The sequence below is a fragment of the Pollicipes pollicipes genome, unplaced genomic scaffold, assembly GCF_011947565.3.
Source record: "Pollicipes pollicipes isolate AB1234 unplaced genomic scaffold, Ppol_2.1 Scaffold_4295;HRSCAF=5057_pilon_pilon_pilon, whole genome shotgun sequence".
Classification (NCBI taxonomy): domain Eukaryota; kingdom Metazoa; phylum Arthropoda; class Thecostraca; order Pollicipedomorpha; family Pollicipedidae; genus Pollicipes; species Pollicipes pollicipes.
In genome coordinates, this window is record NW_023596461.1 from 5,193,310 (window position 1) to 5,210,378 (window position 17,069).

Below are 17,069 nucleotides of genomic sequence, written 5' to 3' on the forward strand. Positions count from 1 at the left end.
TGACAGCTGAGACGACGGCCTCCTGTGACATGTAGCACGGGTTCATAACAGGTGTAGAAGCTGCATCATGGCCAGCAGTGGCGGCGGCGTGGTGTGACAACGTTGACAGCCAATCCGTTCGAAGAGCGGTGCTGTGTGTCACCTAGGCAGCCTCCTCGCGTGTCAAATGGCACAGCCTGGCCGTGTGGCAGCCGCTCCAGGCGTCAGTCCGTGGCAGTCATGACGGCCCCTGGATTTGACGGCCTTGGTGACCGCCACATGTGGCTGCCGCCCTGCAGGTACATGCCGAAGGCGGTGCAGTACATCCAGTGGTGGCTGCAGCGGAAGGACGCGCCCAAGTCGTCGGCGTTCCTCTGCCTTGGCTTCCTGGCGGCCGCCGTCCGCGAGCACATTACCAAATATATCCCGAACGTGCTGGACGCCATCAAGGCCAACATCATGCCCAAGGTGAGTTGGAACGCGCTGGCTCAGTGCATCGACCGACGCGCAGTAACGGTGGCCAGCAGCTGCGGGCTCTGGCCACACCCGCCAGCCGTGGCTCGGGGCGACGAGGACAGTGGGGATTTTTGGCTGTGAGCTTTCAAATTAAGCTACGCCCGGCCGTGTGAGCCGTAACGTAGCATGCGCCGTCGGCCAGGCTCTGTCTGGTAGCAACTGTGGGAGCTGAGAGGCTTCGCCGGCGCGGACTCGCTTCCCCTGCCGTCTGGAAGGCCTGCCCTGCCTCGACGGCCGCGGGGCGAGCGATGTTCGCGCAGCGGCCGCGCACAGCTGAGGGCGGCGTTTGTGCCCGCGTTCCGACAGGACGGCTCCCTGAAGAAGCGCGGCGCCGCCGGACACACCGACCCGGCCGTCTACGGCTGCATCTGGCTGCTGGCGCGCGCTGGCCGCATCGAGCTGCGCGCGGAGATGGACGAGCTGCTCAACCACATGCTGGCCTCGGCGCTGACGCCGGCACTGACTCACGCCCTGCAGGTACCGGCTGACAGACGTGTGGGCAGCTGCAGATGCCCGTCGCGTACCGATGGATGCACACGCCTGCGGACAGATGACCAGGCAGATGCCAGATGACAGACCGATGAGGCGCCATATTGCGCGGGATTGTGACGTTAAATGAGCAAAGATTGTGTAGGCGTCGCTAAGTGGACACACTGCGGTCATTTGTGGGCCGTATCCGCGCTCGTTCCGGCTATTAGTTGCCGCGACGTACTGCCGCCTGTTACGCCGCGTGTGCCGCGTCCCGTGCTAACCGCGCCGCCCTGACCGCGCCGTCCTGACCGCGCCATCCTGACCGAGCCGTCCTGACCGCGCCGTCCTGGCCGCGCCGTCCTGACCGCGCCGTCCTGACGGCCGCCGTGCTGACCGCGCCACCGCCCTGACCCCTGCCGCCCTGACCCCGCCGCCCTGACCCCGCCGCCCTGACCCCGCCGCCCTGATAACGCCGCCCTGACTGGGCCGCCCTGACGGCGCCGTCGCGCTGCAGGAGATCGCCACCCAGATCCCGGAGCTGCGGGTGAAGGCGGGCGACGGCCTGATGACGGTGCTGTCGGCGCGGCTGGGCGTCAAGCCACCAGTGCTGCGGCACCGGCCGCCGGCGACCGCGCACGCCAGCCTGCCCGCCGACCGGGCCTCGCTCATCAACACCACGCTGGCAATGCGCACGCTCTCGCACTACGAATACGACAGTGAGTAAGCGGCGTGCCGGTGAGGTGCTGGGTGCCGCGGAGGGCTGGCGGGCTGGGAAAGGCTTGCGTTTTTCACGACGCCTCCGGTTTTCTCTGGTGAGGAAACCGTTGACGTCCTGCTGTCTGTCGGAGTGATGCTTCAGTCGCGATTTATGTTCGTCGTCGGTGGTGTGATGCGCTGTCGCATCCGAAAAGGCCCCCCGGGGGTGAGGCTCGAGCCGTCGGAGGCCTGACTGTCCGGCGGAGCGGCAGACGGCATGAGCTGCGGACAGCCGGCGTGAGTTGCCGCCGTGCTGGCGCCGTCCGCGTCGGTCGGTGCTGACGCCCTGCACCCGCCGCCAGACTGGTCGCTGATGATGTTCATCCAGTACTGCGCCGACCACCATCTGCTGTCGGAGGACGCGCAGGTGCGGCTGGAGGCGGTGCGCACCACCTCGCACCTGCTGACGCCGTCGCTGCTGGGCGTCACCGGACGCAGCTCCAGCCTGCAGAAGAGCGTCAGCGACGTCATCAGCAAGCTGCTCGCCGTCGGCATCACGGACACGGGTCAGCGGCGTGGCGCGCGGCGCCGCGGCGGGCCCGCGCCGGCCGGCGCTGCGTTCGGGCGATCGGCAGACGTACCGGCTGAGAGAGGGCGGGAAGGGAGGGGGTCTTGTGGTCAAGATCCGCGGTCAGCGCCACCGCGCGGAGGGTCCGCGCTGCTGTTTCGGTGGCTGCTGTCCGGTATTCTTGTTGTGGTGACTGAGTGGACCTCGTTTGTTGACGAGGTCTTACGGGTGGAGGTGGGTTAGACACATGCCGAACTTGCACAATGCAAGTGGTACGAACTGCGTGGCTAGCTGCCAAATGAATGGGTTGGAAACTCGCAAGAGCGCGGCAATGTGCGTAGATGATTGCAAGGGCTGTCGGCCGCCTTTTCAGACCCGGAGATCCGTCTGACGGTCTTCTGGTCGCTGGAGGAGCGTTTCGACAACCATCTCGCCCAGGCAGAGAACCTGAACGCCCTGTTTGTGGCGCTGAACGACCAGGTGCGTTGCGTGGCCGGGTGGGTCTGTACGGGCCGCCAGCCGCGTCAAACTCGGCTTATCTCCCCACTACGTAAAACCGCGGCTGTTTGTCCCCTGCCCTGTATCTGAAAGTTAGACGTCGTCTTTGTTTGAGGTGATTTGGTTCCATCAGGCCTTTTTTGTCGTCGGATGGTCAGCCACGCACGCACGCGAGTGAGGAGTCTGCCCACTCGCCGCGTGCTGCGCGCGGCCGTGACGTCCGGGCCGTGACATGCCGGCAGTGACGTGCCGTCCGTGACGTGTGGTCGTGACGTGCCGGCCGTAACGTACCGGCCGTGACGTGCCGGCCGTGACGTCCGGGCCGTGACATGTCGACAGAGACGTGCTGGCCGTGACGTGCCGGCCGTGACGTGTGGTCGTGACGTGCCGGCCGTGACGTGCCGTCCGTGACGTGTGGTCGTGACGTGCCGGCCGTGACGTCCAGGCCGTGACTCGCTGGCCGTGACGCGTGGTCGTGACGTGCCCGCCGTGACGTCCGGGCCGTGACATGCGGGCAGTGGTGTGCCGGCCGTAACGTGTGGCCGTGTGACGTCAGCCGGTGCTCGGCCGCAGGTGTTCGAGATCCGTGAGATGGTGCTCTGCATCATCGGCCGCCTGAGCGCCATGAACCCGGCGTACGTCATGCCGAGCCTGCGGAAGACGCTGATCCAGGTGGGCGGCCGCCGCACGGCTTGGTGGGGCTGGGCTGACTGGCGCGCGCGCTGGCGAGCCCGTCTCACTCCGTCAAGATGCGGCTGGTTGCGATGTCAGTTTCTGTGGGCCGCCATTGATTGGGTGTGGTCAGAATTGTTCAGTCGGGCCGCTGGAAATGGTGTTTTGCATCAGTGCGACGTTCAGCTTGTACCAGCGCGTCCTGTTCCATGGGCTGGTTGGCTTTCGCAAGCCCGTGTCGTAGCCTTTGTCAAACATTGCATCGCTCTTCTTCGAGTTCTGAAACTCTTTGTCCTGCGAAGGCATGTGGTCGCGTAGACTCCGGTGAACAGTTCCGTTGTTTATTCGCTGTGGAGGATACCCAGTGACAGCTCAACAGGTGTTCTCGGTACGACATCGTCGGCCCCTGGCCGTGCGTGGCTGTACAGCTGGGCCGCGTGCGAGGTCGGCCGTCGCCACTGACCCGTCCCGCTCGCGCCGGGCCGCCGCCAGATCCTGACCGAGCTGGAGCACAGCGGGCTGGCGCGCAACCGCGAGCAGTCGGCCCGCCTGCTCGGCCACCTGGTGTCGTCCTCACCGCGGCTGACGCGGCCCTACCTGCGCCCCATCATGAAGGTGCTCTGCCAGCGGCTCAAGGAGAGCGAGCCCAACCCCGTGGTGGTCAGCAGCATCCTCTACGCCGTCGGCGATCTGGCCCACGTGAGTTGGCGCTGGGGACGGCTGCGACGCCGCCCGCCGCGCGCTCTGGTGTACGAGGTCTGTTGGACCGCCAGCGCTCTCCCGATTCCAGTTCACTAGCGGTGTTAAGTGCGCGCGCGCGCGCGCGGAGAGTCGCCTCAGCGCTGTATGCTCGGCTGTCGAAAGCCTGTGCCTCCCGCTGAGGCCTGTGTCTGCCGCGGATGCTTGTGTCTGCCGCGAAGGCCCGTGTTTACCGTGGAGACCCGTGTCTGTCGGTGCGTGTTCCGGCACATCACGGGGAGGGAAGCAGGGGGTGTAGTGACGCTGGCAGACGCTGGCGGCGGCTCCTCCGTAGCCGACTCTGGCTGGCTGCTCACGCGAGGGCTTCCGGCAGGTGAGCGGGCCCGAGATGGGCCACTGGGTCAACGAGCTGTTCCCGCTGCTGCTGGCCATCCTGGCCGACAACACGTCGCTGGCCAAGCGCGAGGCGGCGCTGTACACGCTGGCCAACCTGGTGCAGGCGCGCGCCGACCCGTCGGCGCCCTCGGTCAGCCCGTACCAGCAATACCCGCAGCTGCTCGATCTGCTTATCGGCTTCCTGAAGACCGAACAGCAGCCCACCATACGGTAGGAGCGACGCCGCCGGCTTCTCCAGGCGGAGAGCGGGAGGGGTGCCGTGTTTGGAACCGTCGCGCGCAGGTCTGGGTCACGTGCGAGGGCGCGGAGGCTGGGTAGGTAGTCGGCTTGAATCGTGTGTGGTTCGGGTGTCAGGCGTGGTAACACAATATGCGCCAATGGTTGTACCAGTTTGCTCGTATGGTTCTCTGCTTGCGGCCACTGGTACGTTTGCTTCGTAGTATGTACGAACTTCTGAACTACGCTGTGTGCGTGACCAGCGTGTGGGCGTCGTGTCCGCCGACGTCCGCGATCCTCCGATGGCCGCGTTGACCGCCGCTGTACCGTTGACGGCTCGTCCGACTGTTCCGTAGCCGGGAGACGATCCGCGTGCTGGGCCTGCTCGGCGCCCTCGACCCGTACCACTACAAGACGCTGCGCCAGGAGGAGAACGAGGAGTGCCTGGTCATCCCCGACCCGGACACCACCGACACGCTCGGTCAGTGGCCGGCTCAGTGGCGCGCTTCGCCAGCGGTGGCGTGTCGGAGTCCGTGCTCGCGTGCTGCGCAGCCTCCGGCCTCGTGACCCAGCCTCCGGCGGCGCGCGGAAGACCTGACCGGGCGCATGATGCGTTACAGCGGACGCCAACAGCAGCGTGCGGCTGGTGAACATGTCGCAGGTCTCCATGGAGGAGTTCTACCCGGCCGTGGCGTTCGGCACGCTGATGAAGATCATCCGCGACCCGGCGCTGTCTCAGTACCACACCATGGTGGTGCAGGTGCGTCCTGGTGCTGGAGGGTCAGGAGAGGGGTGGAGTGGCTCCCGCTCCCGTGTAACTCAGCTGCGGATATTAATGGTCCGGCGGAACGCGTTGCGGTGTATCTCATTGTAAAGGTCATGAGAGCTTATTACGATATTTATTGGTCGCTTGTTCACTCCGTGTTACAATATTTATTACTGGATTGTTAACCCACTAGTGAACTTATTTTAAGCGACCTTACAACTTGCCATGACCTCTATCTCTGGCGATCTTATTACGGCGAGGCCGTTTGCTGTCAAATTAGTTCGCTGGCAACTTGTCAGATCATCAAGATGACAACCAAGACGCCAATGGCGACCTCAGAACCTTGCCCGTGTGATGAGCCGCGGTGCTCCATTTGAGTGGATCAAGCAACGCTCGCGCCCTGACACGTGGCGGTACTCTGTTTCAGGCGATCTCCTTCATCGTCAAGTCGCTGGGCACCAAGTGCGTGCCATACCTGTCGCAGGTGATGCCGTGCCTGTTGCTGGTTATTCGCACGGCCGACCCGCCCTTCCGCGAGTTCCTCTTCCAGCAGCTGGCCACGCTGATCGACGTGGTGCGCCAGCACGTGCGGCCCTCGCTGCGGGACATCTTCGCTGTTATCAAGGTAGGGGGCTGGATGCGGCCGGCGCCGATGCCGACAGCTGGGGGGATTCTCGACTAATAGACTCGACTGGCTGCTAGAAGCCAGGCGAATCTTCTTTTGGACGGTATTTAGTCTACTTTTGATCGGTTTTAAGTCTGCTTCTGGTCGGTCTTTAGTCTAGTTAGTCAGTCTTCAATCTACATTTGGTCGGTTTTTAGGTGTGGCTGTTGTGTTCAGAGCGCCTCGTGTAGAATATCGTAAACGTTTTATCTCAGCGAATCCGGCTCAATAATTCGCGTGCAGGATGTCCATGAACGAGAGGCGGGGACGTTGGGGGACCTGGGCGCTGACGAGTTCCGTACGTGTGCGCCCCGGGCAGGAGTTCTGGCAGCTGGACTCGCCGCTGCAGCCGACGCTGATAGCGCTGGTGGAGCACATCGCCGTGGCGCTCGGCTCTGAGTTCAAGACGTACATGCCGCAGCTGATCCCCAACACACTGCGCGTGCTCTACCACGACACCAGCCGGGACCGCGTGGTCACCAGCAAGGTACGACTCCGGCTGGGTCACCAGCGGGCCGGGGGTGCTGCTTCATCGGCGAGGTGGGGACGGTATCAGGCCAGCCAGGTACGGCTCCGGCTGTGTCAACAGCAGGCCGGGGGTGCTGCTTCATCGGCGAGGTGGGGACGGTATCAGGCCAGCCAGGTACGGCTCCGGCTGTGTCACCAGCGGGCCGGGGGTGCTGCTTCATCGGCGAGGTGGGGGTGGTGTCAGGCCAGCAAGGTACGGCTCCGGCTGGGTCATCAGCAGGCCGGGGGTGCTGCTTCACCAACGAGGTGGGGGCGGCGTCAGGCCAACAAGGTACGGCTCCGGCTGTGTCATCAGCAGGCCGGGGGTGCTCCTCAACCGGCAAGGTGGGGACGGTATCAAGCCAGCAAGGTACGGCTCCGGCTGTGTTAGACCAGCAAGGCTGGGGCGACTGTAAGAAACGTGCCGCAGCGGAGCAAGTGGCAGGCTGGTTGGGTTTGCCTCCTTGCCATTAGCAGCTGCGCTACCTGACGATGCGTTGGCGTGTAATGCAACAGCCCCAATATTAGTGTTTAAACTGAGGACAGCTGATCGTTTTGGAAAAGCATGACTCCCAAAGCCAGGATTCTGGGTGAGCGCTGAGCCAGATGACGCTGTGAAGCCCTTGGCGTGCAAACCCCACATGTGCCTGCTCGTGTGTTTTGTAGTGTCAGCAGTGAGTAGGTGTGATTGTCGTGCTATTTGCACATGCCATTGCCATGGACTGGATTTAACCGCCATACTGACCCACATAGCCTGCCACTCGCCGTTGAAACGGAACGGAGCTCTGAAAGGTGAACCTCCGGGCCTGCGCCATGCTCCAGCGGGCTCTCCCGTGACCGGCGGACGGCGCTGCCGGCGGCGGACCGGCCGCGTGGCCTGCCCCTGACTGCCGCCGCCGTCCGCCCTCAGCTGCTGTCGGCGCTGCGGAAGGTGGGGCGCAACCTGGACGACCACCTGCACCTGGTGCTGCCGCCGATCGTGCGGCTCTTCGACCCGCGCGAGGCGCCGCTCTCCGTGTGCCAGGAGGCGCTGGCCACCGTCGCCGACCTGGCCACCAAGCTCGACCTCACGGAATACGTCGGCCGCATCATGCACCCGCTGGTGGGTGCTCCAGTGATGGCGGGTCCGTCCGCTGGCTGGCGCGTGTTGTGTAGACGGGGTTTCTGCTGGGTGGGGGAAGGGGGGGGGGAGGAGGGGGAGCGCAGGCGTGTTTGACGTGTTGGTGGACGCATGGTTGCATAAAATGAATTCGCGACTCACCACACCTCGAAACCCTCGCTGTCTTGTTCATCCGTGTCGTTCATGTTTACTTATGCAGACACATGCGCTGGTTTGAAAGGACCGGGATGCGGCCCGGGTTGAAAGGGCCGTGGTATAACCCGAAAAGGTCTTGTTTTTGTTGTTTATTTATGTTTGTTTGGTTCTTGCTCGCTGTTTGTGTTTGTGTTTGTGTTTGTTCTTGCTTCGTGTTTGTTTTTGTTTTTGTTCTTGCTTCGTGATTCGGGAATCTTTGTCCCCTTGCCTTCTCCGCCGATCCGTTGTCACGACAAGCTGTGCGTATCCCCGCTCTCCGTCCTCCGTGGCTGTCGTGCTCTGGTGTCTACCAGCTAGGTATGGTACTTGTCTCAAATCAGCTGCGCTTCCATCTCATATGTTACGTGGTACCTGAGCTCAGATCCGTGCTCGTACTGCCCCCCGCGCTGTTTGTTAGGCTAGCGGTGTGCGTAAACTACAATCACCGTCAGTTTTCGCACATACATCGAAGTCCCGCAAGAACGGTTCTGAAATGTGTACGATGTTCAGAATACTGCCAATCCCAATAGGCTGAGAAAGTTGCGCAGCAGACATTGGTGACGTCTCAGCCAGTGCTATTTGTTGTTCGGTTATGCTTGACAGTTGACTGCGCGCGTCAGGCTGAGGTTTGGCGGCCGTGTTATGACATGGCATTTGTTTTGCCCAAAGCAAAGCCGTTGGGCGAGCACTTTCCACTGATCTGAGGTTGGCTTTCAGCAGTGGAGACACCGCGGCCCTTGTGATAAGCATGCTCAGCAGGAAAGCTGATCCCAAAATCATCCCCGTGAAGCGTGCGGCGAGGTTTCTATGAGATGAGGTCTGCCGTGTGCGGAGTGAGTCGACGTCGCTTGACCATGGCCTGCGTCGCCTTCCATCGGTGCGACATGTGCCACCACGCGGACACTCCCAGCGTCCGTGGCTGGCCGTGCCGCCGCCCCGTGCGCTGGCCGCCGCCTGAGCCGGCGCCGGCGCCGCCTCTGCCCGCAGATCCGGTGCCTGGACACGTGCCCCTCCCTGCGCGCGCCGGCCGTGGAGACGCTGTGCGCGCTGATCCAGCAGCTGCGCCGCCGCTACGCCCTGTTCATGCCGGCCGTCAACAAGGTGCTGCTCAAGCACGGCGTGCAGAACGTCGAATACGACCAGGTGGTCAGCACGCACGTCCTGGTGAGCAGCGGCCCGGCGCCCCCGCACGCCGCTCGGGCGGCCGGACCGGGCGGGGGGCGGCGACGAGGCGGTGGTGAGGTCGCTGGCGTCGCCACCTCGCGTGGAAACGAGCCAAGTGTCTTGTGGCGGGGTTGAATCTAGATCTTTCGGCCACGAGCCCAGCGTTTGGGCGACTCGGTCAACAAATTTGCCGCGCACGCCCTGTGCCCTGTTCATACGCGGTCAAGTTTGATCGGCCGGTGCAGCGTCTGACGTGAGTGTCGTCAGGAGGAGATCGGTGTCCGAAACTGCGTGGGTCGTGCGTTGTGGAGGTCGTGGCTGGCAGCGTCCACGCGTGCCGTGTGTGCGGTGACGTCCGTTCCCCAGTCAGGACCCGCGCCGTCTGTCCGCAGACCTCGTCGATGGAGGACGACTGTCCCAAACAGCGTGTTCCAGCCGGGCTTCGTGCAGCCGGAGACCGCCGAGCCGGCGCCGTCCAAGAAGGTGAGCCAGCCGGCCGGCCGTGACGAGCGCGGCCGCCGCTCCGCCGCTCCCCGCGGCTGGCTGGCTGGCTGCGGCCCGGCTCGTCACGGCGTCAGCTCGCTGCCGACGACGAGCGCCGCGTACGGTACTCAACACCACAGCGGAGACAGCCGGCGTACGGCCGTGTGTGTGTGTGTGTGTGTGTGTGCGTGCGTGCGTGCGTGCGTGCGTGCGTGCGTGCGTGTGTGTGTGTGTGTGCGTGCGTGCGTGCGTGCGTGCCGCCGCGGAGCCGCTGGAGTCGCGCCGACGGACCGCCTGTCCTCCGCCCTCAGCTGTGGGTGTCGGTGCACAACCTGCAGCAGGCCTGGATGGCCTCCCGCCGCATCAGCAAGGATGACTGGTCCGAGTGGCTCCGCCGGCTCAGCATCGCCGTGCTCAAGGAGTCGCCCTCGCACGCGCTCAGGTCAGTGCCCGGACCGCCAGCTCGCCGGCGCTCGAGCTCGGTCAGCAGAGCGGCGCTGGCGGGGCGCCGTCGGCGGTGTGAGTGAGGTGGCTGGTGAGCGCCGCGGCCTGCTCTCTGGCGCGGGTTATATAAGCCTTCGCCCATCGCTGCACACGGCCAGTTTTGCCTATATGCTCCGCGGTCTGTCTCGGTTGTATTCAACCGAACCGCAATTCCTGTTCCAGTCGCACCCCCTTCATGTTCCCCACTGATTATGAGTCTATGGCGACTCCCCGCCATCGTCACTTGCTACTGCGGCGAGAGCCGACTCATTCCCAGCCTGAAACTCGCGAAACTCAGCTCATTCAGCGGCACTGCCCTGTTGTATTAGGTCGTTCTCGCCGCGTCTGCCAGCGCTGGCCTCGCTATCGTCCGGCCACGTCGTGCTGCGCTCTGGCTCAGTCTGACCTCGCTACCGGCCGGTCAGTCGTGCTGCGCGCTGGCCCAGTCTGACCTTGCTACCGGCCGGTCAGGTCGCGCTATGCGCTGGAGTCTGTTCTCGCTACCGGTCGGTCAGGTCGTGCTGCGCTCTGGCTCAGTCTGACCTCGACTGACCTCGCCACCGGTCCGCCAGGTCGTGCTGCGCGCTGGCCCAGTCGTACCCGCAGCTGTCGCGCGACCTGTTCAACGCGGCGTTCGTGTCGTGCTGGTCGGAGCTGGACAAGGAGCGCCAGACCGAGCTGCTGGACGCTATCCGGCTGGCGCTGCGCTCGCAGGAGATCCCCGAGATCACGCAGACGCTGCTCAACCTGGCCGAGTTTATGGAGCACTGCGATATGGTGGGCGGCGAGGCGCCGGCGCCCCGGCCGCGGGGCCGTGTCGGCAGGCAGCGGTGGTGTGGCTGGGCTGGGGGTACCCCTCAATGGGGCTGCGGTAGAAGTCGGGCCGTTTTTGTGTGCAGATGTGGTAACAAGGTCATGGAAACGATGCTTTGGATCTATGCGCAGGTCTGGAAGGATTTATTAGGCCTTCCCTATGATATTTGCATTGGCATATTTGGCTTTTGCTTCTGACGTTGAGCCCGTGCTGCGTGGAGAGCTGTATGTCACACGTCCATAACTCAGCGTGCTGTGTGCTTGTGTTGGCGAGCGTACCGCGAGTGGCCGTGAGACGGACGGCCCTTCCGTCCGTTCGCGGAGTTGGCGTGTGACTGACGTCTCCCTGCGTGTGTGCGCGCGCGCCAGGAGTCGCTGCCGATCGAGAACCGGCTGCTGGGCGAGCAGGCGCTCCGCTGCCGCGCTTACGCCAAGGCGCTGCACTACAAGGAGGAGGAGTTCCACAAGGGCGCCACCACCCAAGTCATCGAGACGCTCATCTCCGTCAACAACAAGCTGCAGCAGAAGGAGGCTGCCCAGGGTGAGGTCGGCGGCTCTGCGCGGGCGCAGTGGACGCGGCGTGCTCAGAGAGCGTCGCAGCGTCCGGAGACCGAGGTCGGCCGATCGACGGCGCCGGCCGGGCGCTGGCAGAAACGTCTCAGCCGGCTGTAAGGCCCTCGCGGCCAGCTGTTTGGCGTCGGAGCGGCTGGCTGAGTTTTGATGGCCCGGGATGCTGCGTCACTGCCACCTGTCATATCAGCTAACTCAGTGGCTGGCGCTAGGCATGGATGCGTGAATGGGTTCTTCGCCGTCTCGCCTGTCTTCGGTGGATGCTGAAGCCAGAGGCCACATAGTGGCACTGTCGTCACATCCCTGTCCTGCCTCTGCGAGCGGCGCCGTGACAGCTTCTGCTGCCTCGTGCGGTGGCTGGAGACTGAGCACCGCCGTCTGTCCGGCCAGGTCTGCTCGAGTACGCGCGCAAGCACCACACCAAGTCGGTGTCGGTGCAGGAGCGCTGGCACGAGAAGCTGCACGACTGGCAGTCGGCGCTGGACGCCTACACGGCCAAGCTGGCCGAGCCGGCCGACGACGCCGAGCCGGTCGACGCCGACTTCCAGCTGCGGCTCGGCCAGATGCGCTGCATGGAGGCTCTCGGACAGTGGTCAGTGGCGGCGGCGACTGGCGCTCGGAGAGTGGTCAGTGGCGGCGGCGACTGGCGCTCGGACAGTGGTCAGTGGCGGCGGCGGTCTCGGTGCCGGAGCTGACCTACCGAACGCAGCTGAGTCTGGATGTGCGTTGCCTAACGCGCCCCTCGGTCTGGATGTGCATCACCGATCGCCGCTTAGTCTGAATGCGCCCCACCGAGCGCGCTCCTTGGTCTGGATTTGCCCTACTGAACGCGCCCCTAGGTCTGGACGTTTCTCTCCGAACGCGCCCCTAGGTGTGCACGTGCCCCTACCGAACGCCGCTCAATCTGGATGTGCCCCACCGTACACGCCCCTAGGTGTGTTCGGTAGGACACATCGTGTATGTACCGTATGTGTTGTACCGAACGTCGCTCAGTCTGAATTTTCTCCGCCGAGCGCCGCTCAGTCTGGATGTGTCCTATCTAACATCCCTCAGTTGGGCTGATATGGATCCGCATTCGCTGTATGATTCGTGCACAGAGCTGGCTGATACCTAGTCTGGCGTCACCATACCGCTCGTCCCAGAGAGAGCTGACACCTTGCACCGACAGTCACTGACGTCTGACCTGAACTCAGTGACCACGTGGTGTCCATGAGCCAACTCTCGAGCTCCTCACGCCATCGCCTGGCGCCTATAACCAACTGCCCTCTGCCCTGACCCATGGACGTGTCGTGGCTCGGGGCAGCAGCTGCAGGATACCTGTCCTATGATCTGATCCAGGAGTCTAGGGGCTCTGACGTGACTCCGCTGTCGATCCAACATCTTCTCCGACCCGTGGCCTGACTGCGGGGACTATCGAACTTCTGACCCGACCCCCATTGGCCATGTCATTTGTGGCCCGAGTCAAGGGGATGCCTCACCCCAGACATAACGTCAGTCGCCATCGGATCCCTGACCCCAGACAACATGTGACTGTCTGATCATTTGACCAGTCACCATGTGACCATGTGGCCGTCTGACCACCCCAATCGCCGTGCGACCGTCTGACCATGTGAGCGTATGACGCCAGGGACCAGCTGTCGGAGGTGGCCGGCAGCGTGTGGCCGCAGGCGACGCAGGAAGTGCGCCAGAAGATGGCGCGCATGGCGGCGGCCGCCTCGCTGGGCACGGCGCGCTGGCAGGCGCTCGAGCCGTACGTGCAGGCCATCCCGCGCGAGACTCAGGACGGCGCCTTCCACCGCGCCGTGCTCGCCATCAAGCGGGACCAGTTCGAGGAGGCCAAACAGGTGCGCCGCGGCTGCCGGCGGCCGGTCGACGGCGGGCGGGGCTGGCACGGGCGCTCGCGCGCTGTTTTAACACTGGCGTGTGTCACTGATGCGTTCTGATGGATGCCGTGCCCCCTGAGTCGAAAGCCCGGGTTGATGCGACGTGCTCCCACCCGCTCTGTAGGAGCCGGTGTGCTGTTTGTGCGGGCTGCGGCGCGCGGGCGTGAGGGACTCGCCCGGGCCAGCCGGGCCGCCTCCGCGCGCCGCGCTCGGCCGCCGCCTGACGCACCGCCGGCGCGCCGACAGTGGATCGACACGGCTCGCGACCTGCTCGACACCGAGCTGACAGCCATGGTGGGCGAGAGCTACCAGCGGGCCTACGGCAGCCTGGTGGGCGCTCAGATGCTCTCCGAGCTCGAGGAGATCATCACCTTCAAGCTGGTGAAGGAGCGGCGCGCCTCCATCCAGACCATGTGGTGGGACCGGCTGCAGGTGGGTCCCAGGGCGCAGCCTGACACGTGCGGCCGGCTGTGGGGCGTCACACTCGGATCAGCGCGCGCCAGCTACCGAGCTGAAGCAGCGGTCTCAGACGGTGCCGCGCCGTCACGGCTCCCAGAGATCAGGCGTGCGAGCGGTCCCCAGCGATTTCGCTTCGTCACTATTTGACTCCAGCTCCCTGTGTTGGCCTGGTGTCAGATGGCAGCGCTCCGTTGATGAGAGTTACACAGTCAGACGCAGCAGCTGCGGCGGTGGTCTCCTCGGCCGGGCCGCGGCGTGCGCCTGTGCGCCGGGGTGCGGCGCCGAGCCGGGGCCGGCCGGCCGCGTGCTCAGCTCACCCGACCGCCGCCAGGGCTGCACGGCCACCGTGGAGGACTGGCAGCGCATCCTGCACCTGCGCTCGCTGGTGCTGCCGCCGCATCAGGACATGCGCACGCGGCTCAAGTTCGCCGCCCTCTGTCGCAAGAGCGGCCGGCTGGTGAGTGGAGCGGCGCTGCGAGCGGCGACGCCGCGCGCCGGGGCGCTGCCGCGACGCTCGGTGGCAGGGCCTGTTAGGCTGGTGAACCGGTGTGGCCGGCCTCGTCCAGTGTGAGATGCCATGGGACAGCTCCCGTCTGACTTACAAAACCGGGGGACGGGTCTTAGAGTGATTGCGACGCCGCGCGACACGTGCGGTGCTTACGAGCCCGTGTGGCACGTCACGCCTGTCGAATATATAAGCCCCTGGTGTGAGCCCCTGTGACGGACCGTGCGTGCTTCTGGCACCGTGTGACGGGCCACGCGGGTTTGTGACGCCGTATGGCGGGCCGCGCTGGTCTTGTGACGCCGGGTGACCGGCCACGCGTGCTTGTGACGCCGTGTGGCAGGCTGCGCCGCTGGTCTTGTGACGCCGTGTGACCGGCCACGCGTGTTTGTGACGCCGTGTGGCAGGCTGCGCTGGTCTTGTGACGCCGTGTGACGGGGCGCCCGCAGAACCAGTCGCGCCAGATCCTGGCCGAGCTGATGTCCGGCACGTCCGGGCCGTCCCAGAGTGAGAACCCGCACGTGCGCTACGCCTACATTAAGTACCAGTGGGCCGCCGGCGACAAGCTAGATGCGCTCAAGTGAGTGCGACGGGCGGGGCGGGACGCAGGGACGAGTGGGGAGCAGTAACCACAGCTGTGACCGTGAACGCAGTATGAAACGTCGATTTTTGACAATTAGAGCAAGGTTTGCTTGCTAACGTTTATTTGGTACCTCGTGGTTTATTGAAGGTTGATTGTTGTCAGCACGAGTGCTTCAAGCTTTCAAACTTCACTGAGTGTCTATCACACTTTTGTCAAGATGGCAGATGTCCTTAACAGTAGCTTTACAGACATCGTGGATGAAAAGGCAAATTCACACGAATGGCTGGATTTTGAGAAAGGTCGTCTCTTGGTTCTGAGCGTGTGGGTTTGCATGCCGCGCATGCGTGCTTACCTCCTTACGTATTTGTATGTGGTGAATCCCTCATATCACTTGGCGTCCGGAGGGTTTAGTCCCGTGCCTGTAATGTGTCTGCTGACGTCTGTCTTCCGTCACCGGGCGCCTGGAGAGTTTCTTCCCGTGCCCTCAGTGTGTCTGCTGACACCTATCCTCCGTTACCTGGCTTCTGGAGACTTTAGTTCCGTGTCCGTAGTGTGCTTTCTGACTCCTGTCCTCCGTCACCAGACGGCTGGAGAGTTTCGTCCCGTATGTGTCTGCTGACGCCTGTCCTCCGTCACCAGGCGGCTGGAGAGTTTCGTCCCGTGTATCTCTGCTGACGCCTGTTCTCCGTCACCAGACGGCTGGAGAGTTTCGTCCCGTGTATCTCTGCTGACGCCTGTCCTCCGTCACCAGGCGGCTGGAGAGTTTCGTCCCGTGTATCCCTGCTGACGCCTGTCTTCTGTCACCAGACGGCTGGAGAGTTTCGTCCCGTGTATCCCTGCTGACGCCTGTCCTCCGTCACCAGACGGCTGGAGAGTTTCGTCTCGTGTGTGTCTGCTGACGCCTGTCCTCCGTCACCAGACGGCTGGAGAGTTTCGTCTCGGCCTCGGCCAACATGTACGGCCGGTCGGCGTCGCTGGCCTCCAGCCAGGTGCCGCAGCTGAGCTCGGACGAGCCGCGCGGCGAGTCGCCCGCCATTCTGCTCTCGCGCTGCTTCCTCAAGCTCGGCGCCTGGAAGGAGGAGTTCGAGCCGCTCTCCGAGACCACCATCCCGCCGGTGCTGCAGTGAGTGGGTCGGCCCGGGCTCGGGCGCGGCGCCGAGGCCGTGCTGGGTGTCTGTGTGCTGCTGACAACCCTGCTGGCGCTCATGGGCTGGCAGGGAGCGAGGCTTCGGCTGCGATAGCCTGGTTTATTTACATCTTGTGTTCTAGTTCATTAACATAACGTAAACTGACGGACTGAGGTCGCGTAAATCATTGTGATGCTGCTCACTTGTATAGATACAAATGGGGCATGAATAAGGGTGAGTGGAACGTTTCTTCATCGGCATGCATGTGTGCAAAAAAGGGTTCTCTTGATGTTCTTTGGGAACGACTTACTGCGGGCTGTATAAGTAAAAGCTGGGACAACAGCTGAAGTCTAGTTTGTCTATAAGGAGGGAAACTTTTGAACATTTCTGGCTGTGTTTGCCCGCTTGTTCAGTCTTCAGCTGTTGATGCTGGGTATCAGTCAGGGCACATGCCAGCGACGATTCCCAAAAAAATCGGAATTATCATATTGTATTCACATTGTCGAGTCGTGAGCTGATTTTATTCATCCAGTTTTGAACGTCCCACAAAACAGAGGTCGACAGGTCACAAATGCGCTGATCCGCGGCGTGCACGAGCATCAAGTGACGGCACGGGTAGGCGCACGCTCAAACACCAAACACCAATCACCGCCGGCCGTCAAGTCGTGGAGCGGCAGTGAAACAACGTTCAGGCTCAATGGCACTACCCGTCGACGAGGGCCCGATGGCTAAAAGATCGGCCACTGCTCACTGGCGGAGCTGGCGGAGGTGGATGTGGACTGGGGAAGGAAGGTTCTATCTATGAGACGCACCGGCGACGGCGGGGGCGGGGTCCACGCGGCGAAGGGCGCCGTCACCGCCGCTGCCGGAGCTGGAGGCCGGACGAGACAGCACGGGGCCGTCAGCTGGATGTCTGGCGCCAAGCCGGCACTTCGCGCCACGTTAGCCCGAGGCGTGTCCTGTGTGTGTGTACGCGCGATCCGTCGGCGTTCGCGCGGGACGTCCGGCAGAGGTGTGGGCCGGCGTGTCTGATGATGACCTCTGGCCGCTGACACCCACC

At 63.7% G+C, this 17,069-nt stretch overlaps 1 pseudogene; it reads left to right on the forward strand.

The window, feature by feature from the left end:
- Window positions 1-17,069, forward strand: part of LOC119096577 (serine/threonine-protein kinase mTOR-like) — a 38,225-nt pseudogene that overhangs the window by 7,736 nt on the left and 13,420 nt on the right.